This window comes from Pelodiscus sinensis, chromosome 4 (genome assembly GCF_052426305.1).
Source record: "Pelodiscus sinensis isolate ZL-2025 chromosome 4, ASM5242630v1, whole genome shotgun sequence".
In the NCBI taxonomy this organism is placed as follows: domain Eukaryota; kingdom Metazoa; phylum Chordata; order Testudines; family Trionychidae; genus Pelodiscus; species Pelodiscus sinensis.
Genome location: NC_143055.1, coordinates 89,214,249 through 89,232,921, shown reverse-complemented (window position 1 = coordinate 89,232,921; position 18,673 = coordinate 89,214,249). Strand labels below are relative to the sequence as shown.

Below are 18,673 nucleotides of genomic sequence, written 5' to 3'. Positions count from 1 at the left end.
GTGGCATTACATTACCCAAAGGGCACTGGAAGGGAAGTATAAATCTCACTTCTATGCTGTCCTGATAGGGATGAGGGTGTAGGGAGCTAATACAGTCTAACCCCATAATTGCCTTAAAATCTGGTACTGTGATAGAGTCCTACAGTAATCCAATGGTGTAATTTAGCTTCAGATGCTATCCCCAAGTCATAAAAGTGTTGGACCAAAATACTGAAAATGGGTGCCTTAATTTTACACTCCTAAGCCCGTGTGGAAGCATCCAAGAGGATATGTTCATAGTTCCACTCTCCAGAGTTTCTGAGCATCCATAAGCCACATGAGGTCAGAGAGCTCCAGGTGTTCAGCATTAATGAGAAAAATTGAGATTTCATGTGAATTTATTACTCTAACTTCAGGCACTTATTTCTGAAGAATTTGGCTACAACAACTAAGCATAATGATTTTTTTTAGGCATTCTGGGCTAACGAGCCACTAGAAATGCCTCAAAAATCAGGGGGGGGGGGGGGAAGGAGATTATTGGAAGCCTCATTAATAAATATTTTCACGTTTCACCAGTTATCCCCTCTATTCTTTTGATACATTGTCTCAGTGTAAAGGCAGGAGACAGCTTCCATTCATTTGAAATCAATGAAGTTTTAAAATATCCTGAAATATTGAAGGAAATGAACAAAATATTTGAAGATTTAATTGATCAATATTATTTATTATTATTATTATTCAGTGGTGGAAAACAAAAGGCCAACACCCTCCCAAAAAATACCCTGCATTTCACATGCCAAGTTACAAAGAGCCAAAAAAATAACTGTACACTTTGCCCAGAAAAGTTCCTGATATCAGCCATGGAATTTCTGACTTTTTTCTCCTGTGTAAAACAAATAAGCCAACTGATTATCAGAATAACTCACAAGGCTGCAGAGTCTCATCTGTCTGTACTCAGAGTGCATGACAGCAGCCAATGAATCTTGCTTATCTAGTGCATACCTTGTGGAAGCTTTTTAACAGCTAGGTTGCATTTTGATAGATGCAATGTTGAGAAGTAAACTAAGTCAATTTACCTCTGTTTTTATTTGTGAATTAAGAGATTTTCTTCATTTTCAGTTTGTCAGAGATAAAAGATGAACCACATTACATACATACCATACAACCATAATACCTGTACAACCAATAGGCAGTTTGGAGCCAGGCATTTACAAACTGATGAACTATCTTATCCATTTATTTATTCTTTAGTAATCCCACAAATAGATAAATCTCTCAGAATAACCCCATGTGGTGACACTCTTATTCAGAAATAAGAGTGCCTCGTTCTGGTTGATGCATAATAGTTTAAGCTAGTGACTCTCAACCTTTCCAGACTATTGTACCCATCCCAGAAGTTTGATTTGTCTTGTGTACTCCTAAATTACACCTCATTTGAAAACTAATTGTTCACAGGATCAGACAGAAAAATACTACTAGTGAAAAATCACTTAAAAATTAGAAAGTAATAAATCAGTTGAATCATAGAATCAGAAGAGACCTCAGAAGGTCATCAAGTCCAGCCCCCTGCTCTAGGCAGGACCAATCCCAACTAAATCAACCCGGCCAGGGCTTTGTCAAGCCGAGACTTAAACACCTCTAGGGATGGAGACTCCACTACTTCCCTAAGTAACCCATTCCAGTGCTTCACCACCCTCCTAGTGAAATAATTTTTCCTAATATCCAACCTGGACCTCTCCCACCACAACGTGAGACCATTGCTCCTTGTTCTGCCATCCGTCACTACTGAGAACAGCCTCTCTCCATTCTCTTTGGAACCTCCCTTCAGGAAGTTGAAGGCTGCTATCAAATCCCCCCTCACTCTTCACTTCTGCAGACTAAACAGACCAAGTCCCTCAGCCTCTCCTCATAAGTCATATGCTCCAGCCCCCTAATCATTTTGGTTGCCCTCCACTGGACCCTCTCCAATGCGTCCACATCCTTTTTGTAGTGCAGGGCCCAGAACTGGACACAATACTCCAGATGCGGCCTCACCAAAGCCGAATAAAGGGGAATGATGACATCTCTGGATCTGCTGGCAATGCTCCTCTCAATGCAACCTCATATGCCATTAGCCTTCTTGGCTACAAGGGCACACTGTTGACTCATATCTAGCTTCTCATCCACTGTAACCCCCAGGTCCTTTTCTGCAGAACTACTACTTAACCGGTTGGTCCCCAGCTTGTAACTATGCTTGGGATTCTTCCATCCCAAGTGCAGGACTTTGTCCTTGTTGAACCTCATCAGATTTCTTGTGGCCCAATCCTCCAATTTGTCTAAGTCATTCTGTACCCTACCTCTCCCCCCAGCTTAGTGTCATCTGCAAACTTGCTGAGGGTACAATCCATCCCCTGATCCAGATAATTAATAAAGATACTGAACAAAACTGGTCCTAGAACCGAACCTTGGGGCACTCCGCTAGAAACCGACCTCCATCCTGACATCGAGCCATTGATCACTACCCGCTGGGCCCGGCCTTCTAGCCATCATTCTATCCATCTTACCATCCATTTATCCAATCCACTATCCCTTAACTTGCTGGCAAGAATATTGTGGGAGACCGTATCAAAAGCCTTGCTAAAGTCAAGGTATATCACATCCACTGACTTCCCCATGTCCACTGAGCCAGTTACCTCATCATAGAAGCTAATCAGATTGGTCAGGCATGACTTGCCCTTTGTGAATCCATGCTGACTATTCCTAATCACTTTCCTCTCATCCAAGTGCCTCAATATGGATTCCTTAAGGATCCCTTCCATGATTTTTCCAGGAACCGAGGTAAGACTGACCAGCCTATAGTTCCCTGGATCATCCTTCTTCCCTTTTTTGAAGATGGGCACTACATTTGCCTTTTTCCAGTCATCCAGGATTTCTCCAGATCTCCACAACTTTTCAAAGATAATAGCCAAAGGCTCCACAATGACATTTGCCAACTCCCTCAGTACCCTCAGATGCACTAAGTCCGGACACATGGATTTATGTACGTTTAGCTTTTCTAAATAGTTCCTAACCTGTTCTTTACCCACCACGGGCTGTCCATCTTCATCCCATCTTGCGTCACTTGGCGCAGAAGTCCAGGAGCCGACCTTGTCCGTGAATACAGAGGCAAAGAAATCATTGAGTACTTCAGCTTTCCCCACATCTGTCACTAGGTTACCTCCTTCATCCATTAGGGGCTGCACACCCTCTCTGATCACCTTCTTGTTAACATGCCTGTAGAAACCTCTCGTTATCCTACACATCCTTAGCCAGTCGCAATTCCATTTGCGCTTTCGCCTTCCTGATAACCCCCCGGCATTCTCGAGCTATACATTTAAACTCCTCCCTGGTCATTTGTCTAAGTTTCCACTCTTTGTAAGCTTCCTTTGTGCTTAATCCACAAAGGATTTCCCCTGTAAGCCAGTCCGGTCTCCTACCATGTTTGCCTCTCTTGCTATGCGTTGGGATGGTTTCTTTCTGCGCCTTCAATAAGGCTTCTTTAAAATATTGCCAGCTGTCCTGGACACCTTTCCCCTTCATGTTAACATCCCAGGGGATTCTGCCCATCAGATCTCGGAGGGAGTCAAAATCTGCTTTTTTGAAGTCCAAGGTGTGTATTTTACTACTCTTTTCTTCCTTTGGTCAGAATCCTGAAATCTACCATCTCATGATCACTGCTTCCCAGGTTGTCACCCACATCCACTTCCCCTATTAGTTCCTCCCTGTTTGTGAGCAGAAGGTCCAGCTGCGCACTGCCCCTGGTCGGATCCTTCAGCACCTGTGTCAAGAAGTTATCCCCAACATTCTCCAAAAACTTCCTGGATTGCCTGTGTACTGCCATATAGGTTTCCCAGCAGATATCATGGTGATTAAATTCCCCCACGAGAACAAGGGCCTGCGATCTGGAAGCTTCGCTCAGTTGTCCGAAGAAAGCCTCATCTACCTCATCCACCTGATTCGGTGGCCTGTAGCAAACACCAACCACAACATCAATGCTGTTGTTTGCTCCTTTAAACTTAACCCATAGACTCTCAACAGGTTTTTCTCCCTCTTTATACTGGAGTTCAGAGCAATCGTAGTGCTCTCTTACATATAATGCACCGCCTCTTCCTTTTCTCCCCTGCCTGTTGTTCCTGAGCAGTCTATACCCTTCCATGACAGCGCTCCAGTCATGCGAGTCATCCCACCAAGTCTCTGTTATCCCAATTAAATCATATTTCTTGGACTGGGCCAGGGCCTCCAGTTCTTCCTGTTTGTTGCCCAGGCTTCTCGCATTAGTGTACAAACACTTCAGGTAACCAGTTGATCGTCCTATCTTCTCCATTCGAAACATGGGTCCTCCTTTCTTGCCCCTTCCTCTCTGCATTTCTTCCTGGTATCCGACTTTCCCATTGCCCTCAGGGTTTTGGTCACCATCCCCCGACGAACCTAGTTTAAAGCCCTCCTCACTAGGTTTGCAAGCCTGCCCGCGAAGATGCTCCTTCCTCTCTTTGTTAGGTGGATCCCATATCTTCCTAACAATCCTTGCACCCGGAACAGAGTCCCATGGTCAAAGAAACCAAAGCCCTCTCTGCGACACCATCTGCGCAACCACACATTTACATCCTCAATTTGATGATCCTGCCCAGTTCTTTCCCTTCAACAGGGAGGATGGAAGAGAATACCACTTGTGCTCCAAATTCTTGGATCCTTCTTCCTAGCGCTACATAATCCGCAGTAACACGCTCAAGATCACTCTTGGCCATATCATTAGTTCCCACGTGGAGAGCAGGAAGGGGTAGCGATCCGAAGGTTTGATCAGCGTGGCAAGCCTCTCAGTGACATCCTGAATGCGAGCTCCCGGTAAGCAGCACACCTCTCAAGATTTCAGGTCTGGATGGCAGAGGGATGGCTCAGTCCTTTTTAGGAGGGAGTCGCCGACCACCAACCATCGTTTCTTTTTGGGCATGGTGGCCGTGGAACCCCCATCCGTAGGACTCCGCATCCCATGCCTTCCAGTAGATGGTGTTCCCTTCTGGTTTCTTCCTTGTGAGGTCCCTTCCAGAGCTTTCAGCACTGCAGAGCCTGTGGAGAGAGCTTGAAAGCGATTGCTTACCTCTATAGCATCGGGGGATTCCCGTGCTGGCCTTTTTCCCCTTCTAGAAGTTACATGCTGCCAGTTCTCTTCTTGGTCACGTACTGCCCTCTCTGGCTCTTCTGCCTGCCGTGCTTGAAGGATTAAATGCTGCCTTCTATCGAGGAAGTCTTCATCCTCTCTGATCAAGCGTAGGGTTGACACTTGGGCCTCCAGTCCTCTAATTTTTTCTTCCAAAATGTCGACCAGCTTGCACTTGGTGCAGATGAAATCCGTTCTTTCTTCCGGGAGGAAGACAAACATGGCACACGCTGTGCAGGTAACAACAGCAGACTCATCACCAACCATCGCTGCTGTCCTGGAAAAGGGATTTAAAAAGAAAGGCAAGAGAACCTCCGGCCCTTCCCTCTCCTCTTCCAAACTCCCTCTCAAAACTCTGCTAGCACTCACCTGTTCGCAAGCTCCTTGGTCCCTTGCCCACTGCCTTACAAAAAAGCCCCTCCCCCTACCAAGGCTCAGCCAATCAAATATTGACAGACAAATATTTTATTTTCATTTCAGACCATAATATCTACAGCAGTATGAACACTGTATTGTTTATATGAAATTTTAATTTGTATTGACTTTGCTAGTGTATTTTATATGACCTGTTGTAAAAGTAGGCAAAGATCTATGAGCTGACATACCCATGAAAGACCTGGGATATCTGTGTCCATGTTCTAGAACTATTGGATTAAGTGACTATCTTGAGCAAAATGCTCTTATTCTAGATGTTTGTTTAATCAACTTTTAACATTCCTAATTGACTGGTTGATGGATTTTCCATCAATTAGTTGATAAGCAGGGAAGCCTCAGTAGGTTTGGGGGGGGGGGGGGGGGGAGTACTGCCTTTTAAATGTATTAAGAGGCTGCCAGCTCTTACTACAATTAAAAGGTTGAAGTGTAGCAGGGGGGACCCTGTGCGAGCCGGGACAGCTTGCACAAGATCCATAAGAACGGCTGTATTGGGTCAGACCAAACATCCATCTAGCCCAGTAGCCTGTCTGCTGACAGTGGCACACCAGGTGCCCCAGAGAGGGTGAACCAAAGACAATGATCAAGCGATTTGTCTCCTGCCATCCCTCTCCAGTCTCTGACAAACAAAGGCTAAGGACACAATTTTATCCCCTGGCTAATAGCCTTTTGTGGACCTAGCCTCCATGAAATTATCTAGCTTCTCTTTAAACTCCATTATAGTCCTAGCCTTCACAGCCTCCTCCTTCCACCCCACTGTGCACCAGACTTTTAAATGTATAAGAGCTGGCAGCCTCTTAATACATTTAAAAAGCAGAGGCACGGCATCTAGGACTGCGTGCAAGCAGGTAATCACCCAATTCCTGGCTCATGCCTAATCCCAGCTACCCCTCTGCCTCTCATGGAGGTGGTTCTGGGGAAGGGAATCTGCTTTTAAACCAGCTCTCGTTCCCTCCCCTGCAGCCTCTATCAGAGGCAAAAGGGGGTGTAAGCAACTAGTAGAGGGACTAGTTGGCTGATAGTCAACTATCTAATAAGCAGAAGCTTAATTGCTTACATCCCTAAAGTGGGCTGTACCCAGAAATGGTCATACCACCATCTACAGGTTGTGTTAGCCTTTAAAGGTGCTGCTAGATTATTTGTTGGTTTTTTAAGTTTGTCCAGTTACAGACTAACTCAGCTATCCCTCTGAAACAACTGAAAACAGTTACCTGTTGCCCACACTCTTCCAATGCAGAATTTAGAGTAAATAATGTTACAACCCTAAGTTAAAAAAATAAAATTGTCAGGCCACCAAGAAAATGAAATAACACATTTTTAAGCCAGTATGTTAGTGTTCGGTTCTAGTTATTTGTTTTCTGGGAACCTTTAGGGTATGTGTTTCAAGATTCTTTCCCCTACTTCCATGATGTCTACAATAAAAAAAAAAAACTGAATTAAAGGAAAATTGACTCCAAGAGGTGGCACTTTATGTAAATACAAATATGAGACTTGCAATAGAATTGCAACAACATGGCTACATTATCGTCATTCCTTGTGAGAAAAACGCAAAATAATGTATAGCTATACAAATTCACTATTGGGGAAAATAGTATCGCTAACACCACACAGCTTCAACCTTTCTGTCCATTACCTATGCCATTTGGAGAAATCCTTGTCATGTGCATAGTTGCCTCTGTGAGGCACAGTAGTAAGGTTGCCAGATGGTTTAACTAAAAATACCGACCCCGCGCCCCCAAAAAACCAACAAAAACAGAACGGCATGGCCCCTTTAAGAAAAGCCTTTGAAGTTTTTTGCCGGCAACCATCTTGTTTTTCTGATCAAGCCAGAAGACAGCTGCCCTGTGGAACCAGGTAAGCGGAGAGTCTGGGGAGATCCGGGGGGGAGGGGTGAGAAGCACGCAGGGACTGGGACCGATTGTCAAGTGTGTGTATGTAGGGTTGCCAGGTGTCAAATATTTTTGCCTCCTGGCCGGGGGGGGGGGGGGGGGGGGGGGGAGGGGGGGGGGAGAAATCAGAAGATACCAGACATTTTACCATCTGGTAATTGCTGAATGTTTTTACCAGACAGGCAAAAATACTGGACTGTCCGGGTCAATACCAGATACCTGGCAACCTTACACAGTAGCAAGGTTGCTGAAAGAATTCTTCCATTGACCTAACACTGTCTACTTGGTGACTGAGGCTGACTTAGCTACATTGCAGAAGGGCGTGAATTTTTCTACACTCCTGAATGCCATAGCTAGATGTAATTTGAAATTTAAACCAGCCATGTGTTGTATTATGTGATTTTTGCCAAGTAATGACAATTATGTTTTCAAAACCGTCCATTTCCTTTTTTATATAAAGATTTTCCTGATTACATTTCTAGCATTTCCGATTCATAGTAATTTGTTTTACTCAAATCTATTTCTGCTTCTTCCTTTCCCAATGGCTCTCACCAGGACATTCAAGATATTAGCAATATGCCTAATTGTTTCCTGAAGAATAAAGACATTTCCTAGAAAATTATATATTTGAAGAATTTCAGATTCATAATTTTTTTTTTCAAAATGTACTGTGAGGAGAAGAATGAAAGCAAAGCTCTGTAAAACAGAAGCACAAACATTAGCACACTTTAGGAAGGTGCTAACAAAGTTTTACAATTTTCATTGTATTTCTTCCAGGAATAAAGAGTTATTTTACTTGACAGTTATGGGAACTTATCAATCACAAACCAAATAAGGCAAAACATTTTATTTTCCCTTCTTGAGTTACCAAATCCACAGCCAGACAAGAGACAGCAGTATGCATTTCTGGACAGGTATCCTGGCGATCAGTCTCAGCTGTTACTGTAGCTAGACTAGTTGTATTGCTCAGCAGGGATCATGTGTTCCTACATGCTTTCTGAAATATTAATACTAAAAATTGTAGTGAGGTTTCTGATAGCAGCAGATTGGCTGCACTGTGGTTTTCTGATTAGAGGTGTATTGGTGATTCCGAGAAGCCAGTGGTGCCTAAATGGGTTAAGCCTAACCGGGTTTTTAAATCTGATCGCATAATTTAAGAAGGCTCAGAGTCAAAGCTCCAGACCTGGCTGACCCCAGCAAATTAGTGTTTGTTAATGCTCTTATAGACATCTTCTAATCAACCAAAAGCAGATACATTAAGTGAAAAATTGATTTGTGGTTCATATAGATATACTAGCCTATTGTCTTATTTGAAAGATTGTCTACTTATATGTAGAAAAAGGCATCACCATTTCTATTTCTTCCCAAGGCTCTTGGGAACAAATTTAAAAAACATTCCATTTACTACTAAAGAAGCATAATTACCTTAAAAAGTTGATCATAATCTTGTACAATAAGTACGTCATGGGAAATCTAAAACCAATGTAAGGAATAGAAGGCAAGGGGAAAAACATTTTACATTGAACATGTCAATTATCATATAAACTTTAGAGTCAGTGCAACTGAATTATAAAGCAAGTGATTTAAAGGTCTCTAATCTTCTGTATTTTCAGAATCTATGTTAATTCAAACAAGTGATGGACAACTAACAGTGTTTTAAAAATATTTAATAAGTTTTCTTGGGAATATTTCTTGCATTCCTTTTGAGAACGGTTTTACAGAAATTCTGTAAAATTTTGAAATAGCCAGTTTTAAAGACTCTAGTAACTTAGTGTGGAGAAACACTTTTCCTATCCAGTGAAACCAACTTACTTCTAAAAATGTTGGACACTGTCAACTCTTATTTTACTTGAACATCACCTTAAAAAGTTTTACTGCTTTTAATCTCCAAGCTCAAAAGTCATTTAAGGATAATTATTTTTCCTATTACTTTCAGAAACCTTCCTCAATTGGCTTGCATATCCTTTATCAAATATCCAGTTAAAATGCAGCAGTAGGGAAATAAACTAACCGAGGGAACATATGAAATATAGAGTGCTGGATATTATGATCAGAGATTTAAAAATGTTTTAAAGCTGGTAGAAAATAGCCAATTAACCCCACCTATGCCAGCACCATTGTCAGCATAAGGTGAGGGAGTGGCAGGGAACGATGGAGTGTAGAGAGGGCATAGATCTACAGTTTCCAATAGGTTTTAGCCTTTTACAGTAGTTCCTTATGCTAAATACTAGCTAAAGTTCCTGTTCCAAATACATTAAAGCCCATTTTAATTGGGAAACAGCATCTACTCAGAGGTCAATGAGGCTGTTAACCGGAGTTGACCTCGTCTCAACTGCTTCCCAGATTTAATGATATTCCTAGAGTTAGAGAGAAAATGAAGGCCTGTTAGGGAGTGCTTTTTAACCTTGACTTCCACAGTGCTGAATGAGGGGCATGTATACACCCCTCTAAATGGTAGGGGCCAGATCCACAGAAGTGAGCATCCCAGCACCTGAGGGGGGGGGGGAAGGAGGAAATGACAGGAACACACACTGCAAATCGTGAAGTCTGAATTAAACAATTATGTAATAGATGAATAGAGACAGGCACCTCAATTTATATTTTCTCAATTAAGTAAATTAGCTAACGTGTGAAGGGTATGCATGTGTTCATTTTAAACAAAATGTGGTTTGGAAAGTAGATATGCATAAAGAAGCATGCTGTGGCTCACCATCCTAGGAACAGTCTAGAAAAGGCCAAGGGGAGGGAGGTGAACTCAACATGTGGAGTGGCGAAGTACAATCATGTTACAAACAAAGCCATATATTGAAAGGTTGAATATGATTGGTTTAGAAGTTTGTGTTATATAACTTATGTAACTGCCATGTGCTATAAAACAGCAAGGGGAGGAGCTCCTTGCTAAAGGGGCTCTGGCTAATTTTAGTACTGGGGAGCTCCCTTTGTGCACATTGAATAAAGTCTTGTTGAACTGAATTATCGAAGACCCTTGATTCTGCCCAGCATCTGACTCTCAGGGAATCACAAAATCCCAACACCTGTAATGATAACCAAGAAGGGTATAAACTAAATCCTGCTTCTTTGAGGTAGGTGTCTATCTTCTTACAGTCTACAAACCAGGAAAGACAGGCATTCAGATGTCTAAGTTACATGAAGTATGATATGAAAACATCTGTAAGCAGCAGCATGGCTACCCATTTATACCCTTTAGTTCATTGGATAGGATTCTTACCCACATGTGGGAGGTACCCCCACTTCAAGTCACCCCTTTCCCTATAGAGGACAAAAGATTTGAACAAGGATTCTCTACTTCCATGGTGTGTGATCTAGCCACCAGATTATACAATAATCTGATAAGCATCTACTTTTGAAGTAGTTCAACTTTAAATATGAATTGGACCAAAACTAACCCCCTCCTCTGCCCCAAACTATGACACTAAAAAGACTGGACCCTTGAATGGTGAGGGGAGGGGTTCTCCCACATGCTAGATGAGTACCCAAGCCACTACAGGCAGTCCCCAGGTTACGTACAAGATAGGGACTAGAGGTTTGTTCTTAAGTTGAATTTGTATGTAAGTCGGAACTGGCTCCAGATTCAGCCGCTGCTGCTGAAACTGACCAGGGGCTGACTACAGGAAGCTGGAGGCAGAATTGCTCTGCCTCCAGCTTCCTGGAATCAGCCACTGATCAGTTTCAACAGCGGCTGAATCTCAAGCCTGGGACAGAACAGCTGGGCTGTCAGGTAGGTTCCTATAGGACCAACCCGGCAGCACCCCAGTTGCTCTATCCCAGGGTCCACAACAAAAGCCTGGTCTGCTGGGGGGAGGCGCACTAGCTGCGCCCCACCTCCCAGCAGACCAGGGACATGGGGAGCAAAGCCGCAGAGGCGGCGGAGTCCCGCACCTCTGAGGCTTTGCTCTGGCAAAGCCTCAGAGGCACGGGACCCCGCCGCTGCTGCGGCTTTGCTCCCGGTGCCTCTGGTCTGCTGGGGACCGTCTCCAGCAGACCAGGGGCACCAGGAGCAAAGCCGCAGTGGCAGCAGAGTCCCGCGCCTCCCCGGCTTTGCCAGAGCAAAGCCTCAGAGGCGCGGGACCCCTCCGCCTCCCCGGCTTTACTCCAGGTGTCCCTGGTCTGCTGGAGACGGTCCCCAGCAGACCAGGGGCACCCGAAGCAGCTTTTCTCGCCCCGGATGTCGAGGTGGCGGGACCACTGCGCTCTGGGCGGTCCCACTGCCTGCGAGCTCCGGGGCAAGAAAGCCCCGTTCGTAAGTGCGGATCCAACGTAAGTTGGATCTGCGTAACTCGGGGACTGCTTGTAGCTTAAAGAAAGCAGAGGAAGTCCTCCTTCTCCCCAGTTCCTCACAACTATTTTGTTTCACACCTCACTCAATTTAGTCTGCTGCTGGTTTGAGAGTCAGTCTGGTTTCAACAAAACCAGATGGTTTCCACAAGAATACCGGACACACTTGACATTACATCACTATCTATATTACATCTTATTTAGAAAATACCGGACATCTATATTTTCTCAATTTGTTTCCCAAACAGAAAGCTCAAATACTGGACTGTCCAATTCAAAACTGGACACCTAGCAACCCTAGGCTCAGGTGGAAGACAGGCATCAAGACATCGAGTGAGATGGCAGAGTGTGTGGCAAAAAAGTTAGGAATTCAATGAATTTAGGCACCTACAAACTTAAGTGGCACCCAGCCACTGTTGTGTTATGAATTTCAGTGGTGCCTAAAAAATGACACTTGCATGCATAAGCACCTACATGGATTGCACCTTAAAATGGTTTGAAATGGGATCCATCTGTACGTAGCAGGGCATGTAACTTCACAGTGGGACTCCAAAGGCAGTAAGTTCAGAGAACAGGCTATTTTGGTGGGTGAACTTTTACAGCTCCTTTTTTAGAGAAGAATTGAATCTGAGCAGTGAAGCGAGTTGCCAGTGATCACAGGTGAAGTTAAGCTATGAGTTGGGTTTAGAGTCCAGGAGTTTGTAACTCCCAGTGCTTCACTCTGTTCTTCAGCTACATCTGTTTGAACACAGGATCTTGCTGCTTGGAAAAGGGGATGGAGACAAATGGACTGTTTTTGTCTAAGGAAATTAAGATTTGTGCTCTTTTACATCAATTTCTATACTGAATAAGCATTGGTTTCCATGCTAGGTTGTAGACAATGTGCTTAAATCCTGACCTCACTGAAGTTAAGCCAAAAATGACTTCACCTGTCACTTTTGCATATATAAAAAAGTAAACCAAAAAGAAAGCAATTGAGAATGAGCATGGTCTAAGCTCCCCCCCCCCCCAAAGAAAGACCTCAATAATTCATAAATTTAGCATAATTTTCTAGATTAGCATAAAGTATAGGGGTGAAAGTCTTCAAGCACACTTTGGAAAAAATAAATTTAAGTGCACAGGATCATGGAAGTTGAAAACTGCATTGCAAGTCAGTAGGTGTCAATTATTTGATCTACCCTCCTCAGAAATACATTCTATTGAACACCATACAACCAAACAATTTTCAAATTATTCCAGTTTCCATATTATTAGAGGTGTCAATAGGAGATCCACTTCTGACAGCACAAGAACAGCAGGCAAATAGAATAATGATGACACACACACACACACACACACATTGACATCACATTCAGAGACAAGTTTGTCACTCTAGGATTCAATTGATGCAAATTAGTTACTCTAAATAGTAAAGATAAAAATGGACTGCTTTTATCTTCTTGTAGCCTTAGCTCAGCAAAACAACGGTCTGCCAATAGTTTTAAAATATGTTTTTCCCCACCCCTGTACCACTGGTGATTAAAAATTAATCATTACCTTTGTGCTGACAGCAGCTTAGAATTTAACACCAATTTGACAGGAATGCAGTGCATCTTTACTGACTATCAAATGAAATACACAACTTTAATATCAGAATTGAGCATACTTTGTTTATTGTTAATGCTGTAAAAATATATTTCATGTGATATAAACTGATTTATATAAACTGGAGGTTTTATGTGTTCATGTCTTAAAATATGCGTTTTTAGTCGATGGCTATGGATTTACTCATGATTCACAACCACAAGGGAGACATAATACTGTTAGAGATCTAGTATTGTGTACCAGAATGTGGGCAGCTGTGATGACAAAAAGAAAATTAAACACTACAGAATTCTCCCAAGAAACAGACATGACTGTTGGAAAACAACTCTTTGTTATCACAAAAAGGTATCTTTCAGAGGCATACAACACTATCTCACTGCCTATGGGATTAAAAATCAAAACACACAGCAGGGGAGCGGAATCAAAAGGCAATAATAGCTCTGAGGACAAGGCAATTAAGTTAACTCAGCAACAAGAAAAGGATATCCAGGCAAGAACTTTGAACACCAAAGGTGCCATCTCTGGAATCAACACAGTCTGATGCCACTGCTTTCTTTCTGCATTGGCGCAGCAGCCACTGCAGAGTGAACACCCACCAGCCCAAACAGTTCTGGTTTTAATTTCTGTTGTAAACAAAAAGTTTACACAAGTACAGAACACAACCTCTTGCTTACAATAGTTCTACTGGTACTGAACCTAATACAGTCCTTGGCAGTAGACAGTCAATGTGAGATGCTTACAGCAACAAAATGGCTGCTACCTCTCTTTTTAAACAGAGGGGTCAGAAAGGATCAGCAGGACATCCCCAGTGATTGGCCATGTTTCCTTCCTGGCCAGCTCCATCTGCCCTCAACAATCTTTACCAGTTCAGAACTCCTTGAATTTAAATTGGGAGGAAAAACCTTTAGATCAGAGCTGTTAAAAATAGTGTTGATAATCCCTCCCTGAAAAAAGCACAAAATATTTACACTGAAATTTTACACTTCAGTCACTTTTTAAAATACATACACCCTTCCCCAACATAAGCAGAAACTTGAAATTTTTGGACAAAAAATTCTCCTAAAAATTCCATGAAATCAAAAAACAATTATTTAAAATAGTCACCGAGCTCAGTCCTGGAGGCAAAGGAGTGGTATGAAAACACTACCTGACAATGATCAGAGTTGGATACCACAGAGAATGCAATAGGTTCTTCTGTGCACAAAATTTTAAAATGTCCATCACCAGTGAATTTCTTCTAGTCCAAAACTGACAATGGCATTAAAGTATAAAGTCACTGACTAGGACAGTGGTCCCCAATGCGGTGTCCATGGGCACCATGGTGCCTGACGGGGCAGTGCGCCCGCCAAGTGACCAGGGCTGGCCCAAGCCATTCTTGCACCCCAGGCGCGTGGCGTAGGCGCAGGCGCGGCCCCTGCCCCCAGGCACCTGGCGCATTCACAGCCCCCCTCGGGTGCCTGGAGTGTGTATGGCTGTAGCCCCACCCCCAGGTGCCCAGCAACCCCAAAAGGTTGGGGACCACTGAACTAGGATATATATAGTAATCGCTAAATTAGTTGTAAAGATGATGATAGACTGAATCCTAATGTGAACATGTGAATATCTTTAGTAAATGTGACAGAACTATATGATTGTATTGAAAATGACAATATAGATCAGATCACTATGAGATGGCATCTTCTGATCCCAGGAAACAGCTTCAATTAAATGTTTAGAACTAAATCCTGGGGTTAGCTTAGTTTCCAGTTGTCTTCTTGAATATTAAGGTACATTCAGTATCCACTGTGAAACCAGTGATGAGGTTCCCTCAGTACAGTGCATTTCCTGATCAAGTCCCAGCTTGATTCCTGAATAATTGTATGTAGAGTAACACTAAAAGGGAAACATAGAACGCAAACACTTAAAACCCTACTACATGTCAACTGGAAAGAGCTGAATACACTTCAAAAACATATGAGCACTCCTACTATAGAAACCACCATTGAGGTAAAAGGCAGCAGTCAAAGGCCAGACACTATTCTGCTCAATTGTTCATATGTTTAGGAAATTTTGGCCAAGGAAATTAGGGAAAACTGTGCCTTTACAAAAAAAAAAAAAAAAAAAAAGTGCACCAAGCTCTTTAATTTACATGTGGGATAGAGAAGAATTCAGTTCAAGAACCTTGAATCAAGTATGTGGCATTCAATTAATCTACCTCAGAAGTATGAAAGTAACAGCATTTCTTGAATAGGAATCTGCAATTTTAGGAAGTCTTGAGATAGGATTCAAGTTTTGTTACACAGGTCCAGTACTATCAAATTCAGTGGTGTTACTTCAGATATACACGATTGAGATATGTATAGTGTGAAGCCCCAATTTGTTTGTTTAAAACCTGTTGCTTAATTCACTAGGAGCCTGATCCTTCTACTGATGTCAGAGGCACAACACCTATTAACTCAGTAACGTTGCATCCATCATAGGGTTACTTTGCCCTAATACACCAAAGATAGTATTGATTGTGAAATGATTAGCAATTTCTCTTATGCTAGATTTCAGAGGTTATACATGCACACAACTTAAATGGAACAAACACCTAAAAAAAACAACCAAACAACCCTAGCTGGCAACATTGTAAATTCTGAAAGCCAAGAAATTCTATATTATAGTTTTAAAAGTTATGCAAATTGTATCTCCCTCGTCCAGCACCCTCACAACATGGCCCATGCCACCCCTAGTTCGGACTGGAGCCAAGCTCCGCTGCTGCCTGCCTGGTCATTGATCCCCAGGCTGGAGCTCCGTGGATTCTGGGGCTGCCAGGGCTCCATGGCCACCGCTGGCTTTTCTGCTACTGTCTGGCAGAAGGGGCCACAACTCATTGCTGCAACCTCTCTCTCAACATGGGGCTACTGGCTGAGGTCCCCCCTCCCTTCCACCGCTCCTGTCCTTGCAGCCCAACTTCCTTATATCTAGAATCTATGGTCCAGGAACATCCGTGGTCCATTGCCAGACCAGAGTGTCCCAATTAAGGGAGGTATAACCTATACTTTTAAAAAAGCAACCAACATCAGTAAAATATGAAAATACAAAATTAAGTTTCTTTAGATTAAGGCCTCGATCCAGCAGAACATACAAGTCCACCAGAAATTACCAATAAAGACATTAATGGATGTATAATATGCTATTAAAGTTAAACATATTAAGTGTTTTCTTCTTTTGGCACCTTAAAAAAAACAACATACAAACAACAAACACCTTTCCTTCAGTATCTGTATCTTTCCAAAACCATGTGACAACTATTCATTTTATGAAGAGTGTGGTAACATTAATATTTTATACAGTCATTGGGCATGTCAGTAATTAGAACTTGAGAGTTAGCACAAATACATTTACACAAGATGAGAATTGCATCTCATCAAGCTAGTGTGCTTAATACACCATCAACAAAAGATGACAAACTCCCTGCTACTAAAACAAGTCAAAATTTGTTTTTTGTTTCTATAAACATTCTGAAAATGTGCTGTGTCTATTTTGAGGCATAAATAATGTGAATTTTTTTCTTTCATTTATTTCCCTCTTGTCTAGGAAAAGTGGAGTAAAAATGTGAGAAAATTGGAAGGAGATGGATTTTTTCTTTTAAACAAAGGGGGGGGGGAGATTCACACTGTAACAGTAGCACTGAAGAAAAACACTCCTTTTATTGCTCCCCCCCAAAACAAATTAAAGATTGTTTTAAAATTGAGTTCCCCTCATGAAAGCATGTTTTAGAGATAGCCCTATTTTTGATAGAAAAAGACTTAATTTTTCCTTTTCAACAACCCCTACTCTAATTCAGCTTTTTTTTGGGGGGGGGGGGGAAGGGTGAGAGAAACCTTGTAGTTATTTATCCACTTGTAAAATGATTAAGCCAGACTTCTCACTACCTACTCCTAACAAACCCAGCTTTGTTCCTGCAAGATAGTTTATCGTGGGGTTAATTCTGTTCACCCCTCCCCTCCTCCATAGAATCCAAGGGTAATTGTTTTATTTAAGCAATAGCAAAAAAAAATCAAGCCATTGCAAACTCCTCAAAGTCTGTGCAAGCAGAGTAGTCCTTTGTTTCTAATCTGTATCTCACACAGATAAAGTTTTTTAACTTACCTCAGAGCTTCAGCAATCAGGGCCCCAAACAGAATCCCCTCCTGCGTTGAGTTTTACTATAACAGTTCCTCTCTACAGTAGATCCAGCAGCAATCTATTAGGAGCACCACTTCTGACCCCTTAGCTAATTAAGTTTCAGCTTTCAGGTGGGGCTAATCAGACATCTCCACAGGGATAACATCCTTTACACCAAAAAACAATGAGTAGGCCTGTGGCACCTTAGAAATTGACAAAAATATATATAGTATCATGAGTAAAACTCATTTCTTCAGATGAGCTTGAGATCTGACCTTCCCCAATCTCTCCAGCGGAAAACCAGATCTCTTATTGAGGGCTCTATTTGCCAGTTCCCTTTCCTATCTCTGTGATATTATGCCATTAAGAACCCTGGAGGCTCCCTACTCCTGAACTTTTGTTCATATGAACTCTTTGTTGACCAGACAAGCCTTTGAGTCCCAGAATGTATCCCTTCGCTTCGACAATTGCTTTTATAAGCAACGTAAACCAATACAAACAGATAATTACAATTTAAAAGAATATGCAGCTAGGATATATTTCTGCAGAAAGAGACCAAAGAGAAAAAGTTACATTTTTAGTGTAAAGTTAGTCAGCTATGTTTAAGGTTCAGGACAAAGCAGCATGAGGTAGATTCCATGCTATATAGCAGACAGGATCCATAGGCAGCAGGAACAAAGATGACAGCTACCTTTGTGTATACATATGCTGATCCAGCTGATTTAACTCAGCTTTATTGCTGCTGCATCACAGAGCACTCAAGACTCCTACCTTCCCTTTCAAGTCCACTTGCTATGCTAAAACACGCATGATAGCTCTAATTGTAAAAGCTTCCAATTCTCATAGTGCTAGGATTGCAGGTGAAAATACCTTTCATCCCCAACTAGCAAGCATGCTGCTCCATCAGAGCACAGAGGAGAAAAGAGCTATACTACTGATTAGTGGAAATCCTGAAGCCATCTTCATTCTCCTAGGGCCTGTTTACCCCCAATCTGCAGAACTAGTATTAAGAACTTTCTGTCTCTGTCTTCCAACTACCAGCCTGTAGAAACTCATGTCCTAACCTCCCCCACCGTCGACCCCCTGGGCATGGGAACCTTGACCATGTATGAAACCAAAAAACAGTGACCCATTTTCTGATTACTTCTCCACAGGGGATCTTCTTCTCATCCTAACAACCATCTTTATT

At 42.4% G+C, this 18,673-nt stretch overlaps 1 long non-coding RNA gene across 1 annotated transcript in view; it reads right to left on the bottom strand.

Moving 5' to 3' along the window:
* LOC142829428 (uncharacterized) overlaps positions 1–17,632 on the bottom strand; it is a 151,490-nt gene extending 133,858 nt beyond the window's left edge. The window contains exon 1 of the long non-coding RNA XR_012903830.2: positions 17,470–17,632. This is a non-coding gene — a long non-coding RNA (uncharacterized LOC142829428). The remainder of the gene's footprint in view (positions 1–17,469) is intronic.
* Positions 17,633–18,673: the final 1,041 nt, after the last annotated feature.